This window comes from Anabrus simplex, chromosome 1 (assembly GCF_040414725.1).
Source record: "Anabrus simplex isolate iqAnaSimp1 chromosome 1, ASM4041472v1, whole genome shotgun sequence".
NCBI classification, from domain to species: Eukaryota; Metazoa; Arthropoda; class Insecta; order Orthoptera; family Tettigoniidae; genus Anabrus; species Anabrus simplex.
In genome coordinates, this window is record NC_090265.1 from 143760801 (window position 1) to 143773417 (window position 12617).

At 39.4% G+C, this 12617-nt stretch overlaps 1 protein-coding gene across 3 annotated transcripts in view; it reads right to left on the bottom strand.

Moving 5' to 3' along the window:
* The window catches only part of LOC136885079 (uncharacterized), a 1401330-nt gene that overhangs the window by 1106644 nt on the left and 282069 nt on the right, over positions 1-12617 (bottom strand). The window lies entirely within an intron of this gene.

Genomic DNA, 12617 nt, shown 5'->3' on the forward strand with positions numbered 1-12617 from the left:
TATATATGTATTATCTAGTTGATAATTCTATCCTGTTCTTGAACCTGACTTTGGACTCATAGTCCACTGTTGTTATCAGAGCTGACGAGCACATTGTTATAGCATTTAACTGTTATTTGTTGTCGTTTATTCAGATTTCCTATCAAATTTTAAAATAAAAAAGGGAAAGAAATAAAATTCCAAAATTGAGTGCTTTAACTAATGTTCTGGTCATTTCCCCGTCCACCCATTCAACCCAGCAACTTCTTACACCTCTGCGTTCCACGGAATCCCCGAAAGAATTACGATCACCAGCTGTAAGCTCAACTGTAAAATGTAGCTGCCAGCCAATCTTCGGACTGAGAATTAAAACGATTTCTAATGCATTTCTAATACATTATATTCCCACTTAACGCCAGCCTTAATACCCTCAATTCCACCATATTAAATAAATAAATAAATAAATAAATAAATAAATAAATAAATAAATAAATAAACAAATACCAATACTGAAAAAATATAATTATATTTCCACATATCCATACATACAATGTTAGTTTCTACTTCAGCGTACTTAAACTGACGAGCCGCATTTGTAGTACCAATTTCTAATGGAGTTTCCAGAATCAATATTTATAGTCTATGGATATCATTGTACATCGGATTTACCTGCCATGTTTCAATTATAGACAATTTGGAGAAGTAAATCCCAGCCGGAAGAAATGATGAATGGTTGACAATGTCATGAAGAGACTCGCCATAACATTCATCCCTCAGGATATCCCACTGTCAGTTGGGAGGAGATCTAGTCTCTGCGGCATAATCCATCAAGATAAATTGTCATACTCATCTCTTGCAGTAATTTACAAAAAAAAAGTGGTGCACTTCACCCATCAGTCTCAGTTATGTTCTCGTTTAGCAGTCACATCTAATGATTTCTTTCATAACTTGCAAAATTACATCTTAATACAACGCAGGTTATACGAAGTTTTAATTAATACAACCAGCTAGAACTGTTAATTTAATTTCATATGGAAACTATTAATTATCATGCTAGTAAACAGTGAAATCTAAGTTGGGAACAGTCTTCTCCATCTTCCTCCCAGGCATAGATGACCAATGATTGGTCAGAGAGTATTTCTTTAGTGTAAAATCTATTGACATATGGTAGTGATCAGTTGCGATATAATGTAGCGAGACCTAAACTCTGAACGAAGGTGTCATTAAGAAATCAGAACCCTTTGAGATGTGGTGCTGGCATCGCTTGTCGAAAATGAGCTGAGTACAGAAGATGACCAAGTAAGGAGTGAGAGTTAATAAACCAGATCCAAAAGAGGTCGTCGTGCATAGACTGCCACAAGGTGGATTGATGTTCGATGTGCTATAGCAGTGATGGGCGCGAGAGGTCCCCCGTCCTCCAGCTAGCAATGGAAGGAACTCAAAGAGCAAAGCTGTCAACTCAACTTGCCGCGGCTACGGTGTGGTGCAGGATGAGACTGGGTACAAGCGAGAGAGATGGATATACGGGACGATGATTTGGCATGAGCATGCGGCTAGCTGGAATGGGTAGTGGAATGGGCTCATGCTTCGGTAGGGCGAAGCTCAAAAATGCTCTGCCCTGTTCCGCATTCATTTTGTTATTAACAAAGAGTAGTAGTCATAAGTTTGCATATACCCGCACTTGGTCCTTAATTCAATTTTCATATGAAAAGAAAATCAGGTTTTAAAACATTTTATCGCTTGAATTCAAACTTAACCTCAAACATAACATCAACAATGAAGCTCCCTGCCATCAGATTGTCCCATTTTAGAGGTGAGATTGAACAGTGGTCTCGATTGTGGGAACAGTTTGTGTCGCCAGTCGACAACAGTCATCATTTTCCAAAATTAACAAACCTGTATTCAAAAATATATGAGCTGCATTGATGTTTTCTTATTGAACTGAGATCACAGAGATGAGATATCTATTAGGTTCCACCTATTCAATACTAATTACGTGTTGATGTTATTAATAACTTATATTCAACTTGGGACCGGTTTCGACACATATGTCATCATCAGCCATAAAATGAATCACAAACATATAACCAAATAATAATCAAAACTATTGTGGATACATGTTGAAATATGATCATAAAAAATCTTTAACCGTTCATTCACACCATGTGTTAAGAAAAATAGCCATAACAAAAGAGCAACGGCATAATTAAATCTGGCGCAGTGACACATTGAAGTATGCGTGTAGTCTCTTACTAATCAAAGAATAAAAGAAGGTTCTTCAACATGTAGTCTTTGTGCATCCGTTCAATAGAAGGCTCCGACAGGCTTCCAAAGTAAAGAGTCCTTTAAAACATTAACACATGCTATGCGTCAACCAGAGTGTCGAGAACTTATTTGAATCACTTGGTTTGTAATTTATACCTGATAATTTTTTTAACACTGATGAATATGAAATTAGTCAGTGGTAAAATACGTTAGTCGTGTGAGAAGGAGATATAAAATGTTATATGTGGTCGGTTCGGAGGTGAGAAGACGGAGGGTGACGGGGGGGGGGGGGGGTGTGAGAAAAAGATCTTGTTAGGGGAGTAGTAGGTTTAAGGTGGGTCTTGTGAACAGTGTGGTGGGGGTTTGTAACGTAATAGGGTACTGTGTATCGCGCTAAATATTGACCTCCTATTCGGAAGATTAAAATACTTAAATACTTTGATTAAAAAATCAAACAGAATGTTCGTTTTTTCTGAGATTTCGTTCCTCCCCTCCAGACCTACCACATATAACATTTTATATCTTCTCCTCACAAGACTAACGACTTTTACCACTGACTGATTTCATATTCACCAGTGTTAAAAAGTATCAGGTATAAATTACATACCAAGTGATTCATATAAGTTCTCGACGCTCTGGTTGACGCATAGCATGTGTTAATGTTTTAAAGGACTCTTTACTTTGGAAGCCTGTCGGAGCCTTCTATTGAACGGATGCACAAAGACTACATGTTGAAGAACCTTCTTTTATTCTTTGATTAGTAAGAGACTACACGCATACTTCAATGTGTCACTGCGCCAGATTTAATTATGCCGTTGCTCTTTTGTTATGGCTATTTTTCTTAACACATGGTGTGAATGGACGGTTAAATATTTTTTATGATCATATTTCAATATGTATCCACAATAGTTTTGATTATTATTTGGTTATATGTTTGTGATTCATTTTATGGCTCACATATGACATATGTGTCGAAACCGGTCCCAAGTTGAATTTAAGTTATTAGTTACATCATCACGTAATTAGTATTGAATACGTGGAACCTAATAGATATCTCATTTCTGTGAAATCTGTATTCCTCAGGAGAACCGAAACGGTTAGCGGATGGTATGTCATTAACAGCCGAAACGAAGCTTATTCTTATCTCGAAATACGGCAATAGAAATTGCGTCGTCTAGGCCCACTCGACTATCTGGAAAACTTAACCCCAATCCAAACTCCCACTCCTGAATCTCTCAACGAAGTTTACGTTGAGTGCAACCGCCGAATACAGTCTCTCCGTGTCTTAGATGAAAATATTAAGATTCGCAGCGCATTTCCTAATGAGTAGTGTTAGATTGCTTATGCCAAAAGAGAAAACATCTCCGAGGGAGATCCTACAGAGTTAATCCAGTTTTAAACGGCGAGTTTGAGGGAGCACATACGGTTCAAAAGATTCAAGCGGGCGTTATACAGCCTGACTTGTATACTCTGATTATTGCTACTTCCAATGTCAGTGCTAAAGCCACTGCTCACAAGCCCATGAAGCCATCGAAAGGGAACCTTCTCTCCATTGCTTTTTCTGTGGAAGTGGTCACTGGGCACAGGATTGTAGTCAGGTCATCATTGCCAATGATTGTATTGGAAGGTTAAAGGCAGCTTCTCTGTTTTCTGTGCCACAGCCGAGGCCATGACTTAAAAACTGTACAAAAATGGTAAAGTTTTCTATTCGAAATGCAAACAAGCTCCCCATTCCTTAATTTGAAAGGACACTGATATCTACTTCCGTATACTAGGCCGTTATTAATTCCTTGTATTATACACACTTGCAGACAGCTCGGGTGTGGCTTCAGAGTCAATCTGGAATTGCTGAACTCTCACGCTGTATCCTAGACTCTGATAACCAATCAAGTTTCATCAGTACATTGCTCATCGACCAACTTAATCTGGAAATTATTGAGGAAACACGAGTAATCATGTCAAAATAAAGGGGATTCAGACAAGTGCATAAATAACTGTAGTGACATCGCATACCCGCAGTTCCTCAAGACATAGCCTCACTACCCCTTTATTTCAGCTTGAAGTTGCTGACCCTCGCGATACAAATCAAAACTTGCCGATACAAGTTTCAATTGGAGCAGATTACTATTGAAAAATAATATATCCAATAGCCCTACTTTATTCTTAACTTGTCCTGATTCCTTCAATATTCGGACTAATTTTGAGTTGTTCCTGATTCCTTCAATATTCGGACTAATTTTGAGTTGTAATAGGAGCGTTGCCACCATTAATCAACTGCAGGTTGCTGTAAATCACATTGCTACTTGCCTGGCCCTGGACGATTCTTCTCGTGTCCAAGCGTGATGTGCCCTAGCTATTCGAACGTGAGCCACCTTCTGATGTCATCGAAGTGGGGTCGTCCTGACGGACCTTCTTGAATACAGTCCTCCATCGTGGAGTCTGTTACGCACACCTTGGGTACTTACAGAACTTCTGTGGCGTCTCGAAGCTTATGACGCAGTTTAATAGCTGTGTGCATAGTGTGTGTTTACGGCCCACAGTTCTCGATGACGCCTGAATCCACTGAGGGATTTTAGCCCTCCGACCCATTGGGGTCTTAAGTGGAGTTCTGAACATGATGGTAAGGAACAGCATAGATGGAAAACGGTGGAATTGTTGGTTAGATAGGAATCGATCTGACCAGAATATGGTCTACACCTGGTGGGTGGTTTAGTATAATATGACTTTGGGCCTTTTGTAGCGTAGGCCCTTGGTGTCATAGTTGCCCAGGGAAGAAATTAGGGCATTTGGGTTATCCGTCAAACTGACGTAGAATGAACGGGCATTCTTTCTGATCCCGGTGTAGATATCTTCAATGTGGAGATCATTATGGACGTCTCGATTCCGTTCAAACCAATCTGCTCCTGGGATAAGGTGCAGCGCGCGGTTCTGTACTCGATGGACCCTATCCAGGTAGTTTAGCTGCAATTCCTCAGACGGGACTGGCACATTCGAGGATTGGTTTTAATAAGGCTTTGTACGGGGTGAACCTGTTTTCTGTTTTTAGCCTATTGTCGGCTTTCATGAGTGGTATAATTTTTGAAAGGCGATGAATTGCCTGGGCTGAAATACGGTTGATGTGATCTTTAATCATCAGTCCTCTGTCCAGGGTAATTCCCAGGTATTTAGTAGAATTTGCCTACTGGATCACCTCTCCAAAAACGATCAGGGACTGGGGGTCCTCACAAGTTCTCTTAGAAAGCAGAGTTACACTGCTTTTGCTGACATTGATTTTGATTCTCCACTTTTCAAGCCAAGGCTCGAAGGTGTAGAGAGCATCGCGAAGGTAATTTTGTACTCTGGGAGTTTGCCAAGAGACAGAGGAAATTGCTATGTTGTCACTATACATATAGACCTTTGCGTGCGCTGGACGGGATATATCAGACATGTATAGGATAAATAGCGAAGGTGAAACTCCACCCTGAGGGACTCCCGCAACAATGGGGTGGGGGTCAGACAGGGTTTTGTTAACTTCGACTTGAAATTTTCTGTCCAATAAGTAGCTGGAGAGAAGCTTGACCATGTAGAGGGGGATACCTATCTGAATGAGTTTTTATATAAGGCCTTGATGCCATACCCTGTCAAACGCACGCGAAATGTCCAGAAAACAAACTGCCGTGTGCCTCCGATGGTTGAAGTTTTTTTTCATCATTTACTCGGTGAGCCTGCTGAGTTGGTGGACTGTACTGTGCTCACTGCGGAATCTAAATTGCTCTTCGTTGAGGAAATTCTTGTTGTTTATTATGGCGCTGAGTCTAAAGAGGAAGGACTAAGAGAGCTTAGATAGGAGAGAAAGAAGGGACATGCGGATATATGCGTATGTACCAGTCTTGAGCTGCTGCTGTTGTGCATGGAAGGTCCGTGCAATGTCGATTTGCTACTGAACAGGTGTTCTGAAACGTTTTCCACAAGCTGGAGATACACGTTGATTCACGTGAGTAATGTTAACAACGTCAGCTTATCGCATGTTCTGTTGCATTTTGATGCGATCTACCATAGACGGCGTATGCTAAGGAATTTTAGTACACAGTATATAGAGGGGAGACACACTGATAAACTTTCTTGGACGTCATCTCAACTCTACTATACACGATTTTTTACTAGTCTTTACTAATCTGTGAAGAAGGCGGGGATTATGTGATTTAAAGAACGTACTTACTATGTAGTCATAAATTAAACATAAATACTAAACATTGGTGAGAAAACTGAAAGTGTGGTTAAATTCTTTTTATCAATATACGGTATATGTCAACATTGATGGATTAATCCGCCTATCTTGGAAGAACAGGACCAAGTACTAAGCAAAAGTAGGTTCCTCCTGCTAGCCACTCCACTATCAACACTGCGTCATCTACATATACAAAAATATCACAAAGTTCTCGGTGATGTCACGGCTAGTACAAGGGATGGCGCGAATGATTTAGATTACCTTTATGCATAAAGTTCTACTTCAAAGAAGATAAAAGGTACAAACTGGCAGAGCTCATCTCACACTCAGCGTGCATCTCAAAAGCGAGATAAGAACTGCAGCCACATCAATCCTCTCACACAGACGTCCCTTTGACAGCACTAAGCTCTTCTCTCACAAAAGTTTCAACAGATAGCGTGTTTGAATGATCGAAGATCGGGTTTAAAGGATTTTTGCCGTGAAGCTATACGCCCCGTATCTAAGCAAAAAAATATGTACACTGATGGAAATAGAGATACGGAACTTAATCGTCGGAAACGAAGAATAGAAGGGAACGACAAATGTCAAAACAGGGAAGATTAGCACAATTTGGCCATAGGATGGTGTAATTCCAGAGGGACATCACTGAATTTTACAAACACAAACAAACAAAAAGTGACTGCAGTTTGGAATTAGAACAATGCCTTTCGAAATTTTGAAATAAAAATTTTCGTCTCTGTGGTTCGGAATCTACATAATAACTGGAGAAACTATCATGGAGGTGGTGGTGGTGGTGATGATTATTGTTTTAAGAGGAAGTGCAACTGGACAGTCATCCCTTATGGAGAACCTATGGCTACGATCACGATATGAACAGTCGCCCAAAAAGCAAGCTTATTTGATTTATTTCTGTTGCTACGTTTACAGTATAGGCTAACGGTTCGGAGTACTTAAAATAATAATAATAATAATAATAATAATAATAATAATAATAATAATAATAATCGCATGTCCTCAGCTACCGTCAGCAGGCATTTTAATTTCACTGTATTTAGACTGCCTGTCAATTTCGACGTGCAGTTTTACTCTGCCAGAGAGTAAAGTCAAGTGGATCTCTGTCGGGCTGAGTTTTAATTCATTTTGTTGGGTAAACACCAAATATGTCCACCAGAGGTCATACCCATGCCGATGTCGTGCGACATGGGGAGCTGAATGGACTGTTTTCTCCGACCTTCAAAAATTCGACTACCTCTGCCACGTTTGAACCTGCGATCTTGGTATCCACAGGCCGACACTGTACTACTGATCCACAGGAGGAGCTGTATTATTATTATTATTATTATTATTATTATTATTATTATTATTATTATTATTATTATTATTATTGCCCGAGCTCCTGAGTTCCAGACCTTCCGAAATGGTACCATCTAGGCCGCATTTCGACATTCCTATAATGCTGCTGTGTGGTAAAGAAAACTTGCTTCTACTGGACAGTTCTTATGACTGAGTTAATTTAATTTTGTTGAATGACAGTCAGAGCGCCTCCAGAGATATTTTACAAGCCACCAGCAAGATGGAGTGCCATGGTTGTTTAATACCCCTCAAAAGAAGACTATCTCAGTCGGGATCGAAGCCGCAAAGCTTGAATCACGAGTCGGACACTCGACTATTAATCCAGAGAGGCAGCTCATTATAGTTAACGACTACATTTAAGTATGTGAAATCTGTTTGTTCGATTAGTTCAGAGCATACCAGATCTATAATTTACCGAACAAATTGACTGATTTGCTGGTCTTAAAGCTGAAGATTACATTCAGGATGTAGTGAATACGAGCGCGTCGGACTCTCACCGCTCTGTGCCATGGTTCAAATCTCGGTCTTTCGATATGAGATTTCTGGTAGACAAAACGGAGGCGGGACTTTCGATACGCGCATGAAATTTACAAGTCTGTATCAAATTGAATGCATTTTGCCTTTGAGACGCTATTTAAAATTGTCCACCCAGGCGGCTGCTATATTGTCGCATTATCTCACCCAATCAGCACGTTGCGTTCCGCGAAAAAACATCACTATCAAACACGACAGGCCAAAATATTTGTACTTCATCAAAACGACCGCAGCGGAAACAGCTTCCCATATAGCACAGACTATAGTTGTATACATGTCCTAGTTCCATTAGGAATGTAGTATTTTGAATTGAAAATACCTAGGTACTAACTACATTTGTAAGCACATCAGTATTTTTTCTTCTTCTACCGCTTTTTCCACACGTGTGGGGTCACGGGTGCGAAATGTGTTGCACTTGTGGATTTGGTCAGGTTTTACGTCCCGATGCCCTTCCTGGCGCCAATCTTATTTGAAGGGATGTAATCACTATTGTATGTTTCTGTTTTGGTTGGGAGTGTGGTGTGTACACATCAGTATTACTCTGATACATATTATTTAATGGATATGGCCTGTAGAAATCCTAGTGCATTTTGAGTCAAGGATCATATAAACCATAACGAGAACGTCGACCTGATGGCCTATCAGAGAACCACCGAAGGAAACTTCCAACGCATCCTGCTACCACATACAGACTTCATCTATACATTTTAAAAAATTATGAAAACTAAAGTCACTTAGTCCGGCCATTCTATCCGGTCGATTTCCTTCATTTTTTTAAAACTGAAAGGTATTTATGCACAGATTTGTCATCAGGTACTATAAATCACTTAACTTCCGCCTTCCTCAAATTGACTTTTTGCAATTTTTCGCCTCTTTGAAGCAATCATATCCTTGGGTTTAATTGAGGTACGGAGTTAGTTTTGGCCTAAGAACACTCAGTGGATCAAGCTCTTTCATTTCAGCTCTTAATTATTCAAATTGGTTGATTCTGAGGAAAGTTATGAGTGCACAATCAATTTGACGTCTCATTTCTTCAACATTTTTTCTCATAGAAGCAATCATATCTTTCGTTCTAATTTAGGCACGCAGTTCGTTTCGGTCTAAAACCACTCAGTGGATCAAGCACGTTCTTTTGAGGTAAGAAATACTTAAATTGGTAGATTCTGAGAAAAGTTATGAGTACGTTTGTCTCCATGACGAAGATCCTTGAAGGACTTTTTAACAGTTCGGCGCGCAGTGTTGTTCCAAGGAACGTTTAATTCAATTTCTTTGTGTGATGTGTTTTCAAGTGTTTTGTTGACATAATATTACATTATATTACCACAGCAGATCATGTGCTTTATTTCATTAACTCGAAATTTTGCAAATACATCCGTGAGGATAGTAACGAACAACACCATACTTTGTACATTGCAGGTGGAGCCAGCGGGAAACTGCTAGTTTCTATATAAAAGCAGCAGTCCCATCAGGCATGGTCGGATCAGTGTGCTGTCACTCAACTATACATTATTATTATTATTATTATTATTATTATTATTATTATTATTATTATTATTATTATTATTATTATTTTACAGTTTGCTTTACGTCGCACCGACGCAGATAGGTCTTATGGCGATGATGGGACAGGAAACGGCTAGGAGTGGGAAGGAAGCGGCCGTGGTCGTGGGAGGGGATGATTCAAGATGGCGACTACTGTGTGTGAGTCTGTGATATCCGTAGTAGATAATGGTGTAAGATGCAGTGAAAAATGTGGCAAATGCAGAAGAGTAGTTAAAAATGGGATTCTGTGTCGTAAGTGTGATGAATGGTACCATTTTCGTTGTGCAAATATTGTAAATAGGACTGATATTGAAGAAAGTGAGTGGCTGTGTCCCGAGTGTAAACAAACTGAGAGTGAGGCAGAACAACAAGAAAGAGAGACTTACGAAACTATAATTAAGATTTAAGGAGTGCTACAAGAGGACTTATGCGCTCTGAAACATGAAAATGAAAGCTTAAAGGACAGAATAAAGAAACTGGAAGATAAAGAAGACATTGGAGAAGAAAGATCGCCGTGGACGGAAGTGACGCGTGGCCATTTTAGGCCTAATGTTAAACATATGGGAGAAACTACGTACAACTTAAAACCGGGAAAAAACTCTTTGCAGTGCCAAAATAGATTTCAGTTATTGCAGCAAGTTCCAGAAGAAGACACACCAAGTTTTCCAAGTAATTTTAAATCCAGTGGAGATAAGTTACAGAAGAAAACCAACCGAAAGTCAAGATCGCCAAAGATTCATCTCTACGCAGACAGTCAAGGGCGGGGTATGGCAGAAGGCATCAAGGATGAGCTGCAGAATCCAGAGACTGAGGTTTTAGGACTAATAAAACCAGGTGCCAAAACTGAAGACGTCCTTTCAGGTTGTGATCCTGTGTTAGAGAAAGACAATTATGTGGTGATTGTGAGTGGTACAAATGACATTGCTGCAAATGAAGGTGAGGAATTAATTACGACTCTCAGAGGTAAGATTTCTAAACTACCTGACTCAAAAGTAATTGTAGTAAATGTGCCACCCAGGTTTGACCTTTTAGAGGACTCATGTGTGAACAAAGCTGTACATGATGTAAATACAAAAATCAAGAGATTAAGTAAGAGTTTTAGAAATGTCTATGTTGTAAATACTTTAGGTCTTGGCAGGCAAATGTTCACTAGACATGGGTTACATCTAAATGGTAATGGAAAAGCAACTCTCTGTAGACAAATTGCTACAATTATCAACAGAGATTTGCAAACTAATCTGTACTTAAGAAAACCCATACCACTAAACTGGCACATACAGGGAAACTTGCCAGAAAACCCAGACCCTTAAATCAAGATCTATGTACAAGGATCTGGGTTCCAGGGAAGTTCTCAACTCATGAGTCAAACGTTACCCAATTGCAACAGTCAAGTTTTAGGGAGGAAGGAGGTCTGAGATTGCTCTTGGTAAACTGTCAGAGTGTAGTAAATAAACAATTAAAATTCGGTACATTGATGGAATCTTATGAGACGGATGTGGTGATAGGAGTGGAATCGTGGTTGAGAGAAGGGGTGGGTAATACAGAAGTATTTCCAGAAGGGTATACAGTCTATCGTAGAGACCGAGGAGATAAAAAGGGAGGAGGGGTATTTATTCTGGTGAAGGAAACTTATTGTTCGCATGAATGGTTTACTGATGAAAGGGATGAAATATTAGGGATAAAATTAGTTTGTGATAATATGAAGGAGGTGGGAATTATAGGAACATATAGGCCTGGAAGAGGAAAGAGACATGGAAATATTTGAGAAAATAATAGATTATACTCATAAAAACAATAATGATACGGTAATAATTGGGGGAGATCTAAACTTGCCTGAAGTTGAATGGAATGGAGCTGCAAGTGAAGCCCATGAACAGAAACTGGCAAATAAGTTAATTTGGGAGGGAGGATTTACACAAGTAGTACAAGAACCAACTCGTCTCAATAACTTGCTAGATGTATTCTTGGTTAAACCATGGGAAATTGTTGATAAAACTGAGGTAATTGAAGGAATAGGTGACCATAAGGCTGTAATAATGGATGTAGGACTTGTACCAAAAATGCTTAATAAGAGGGTCACAAAAGACAAGAAATTATACAGAAAAACTAAAGTTGATGAATTTGGGACTTACCTTAAATCACAATTCAGTTGTTGGATAAGTGAAGGGAATAATGTGGATACACTTTGGGCTAAATTTAAAGGAATCATTTGGGAAGGAGAGAAGAGATTTGTACCTGTTAAGAAGGGTAAAATGACCTCAGACCCTGTTTATTACACAAGGGAAATAAGAAAATTAAAAAGAAAATGTAGAATAGTAAACAGGAAAATCAAAGAAGGTAGGGAGAGTAGAGAAAGTAGAAAACAGCTAATGAGGGAGCTGATAGAGTGAAAAAGGAAGCAAAAGAGAATTATATGAATGGCATTCTTCAAGAGGGTAATGACCACAAAGGGAAATGGAAAAAGCTGTATTCATATCTTAGGAATCGAAAAGGAAAAGGAATCCAAATTCCTACAATGGTGGGAGAAGGGGGTGAACACTATTTAACAGATACTGAGAAAGCAAACCTCTTTAGTAGGGAATTCCGAGATTCAGTAGAAGATTGTCAGGACTTGGAAACCGTAACAGAAGATAGAGAGGGAGAGACACAGAGGGAAACAAGAAGCTTCTCATTCACAAATGAAGATATTTTCAGAGAAATCCAACTGCTTCAGCAAGGAAAAGCAGCAGGAAGTGAT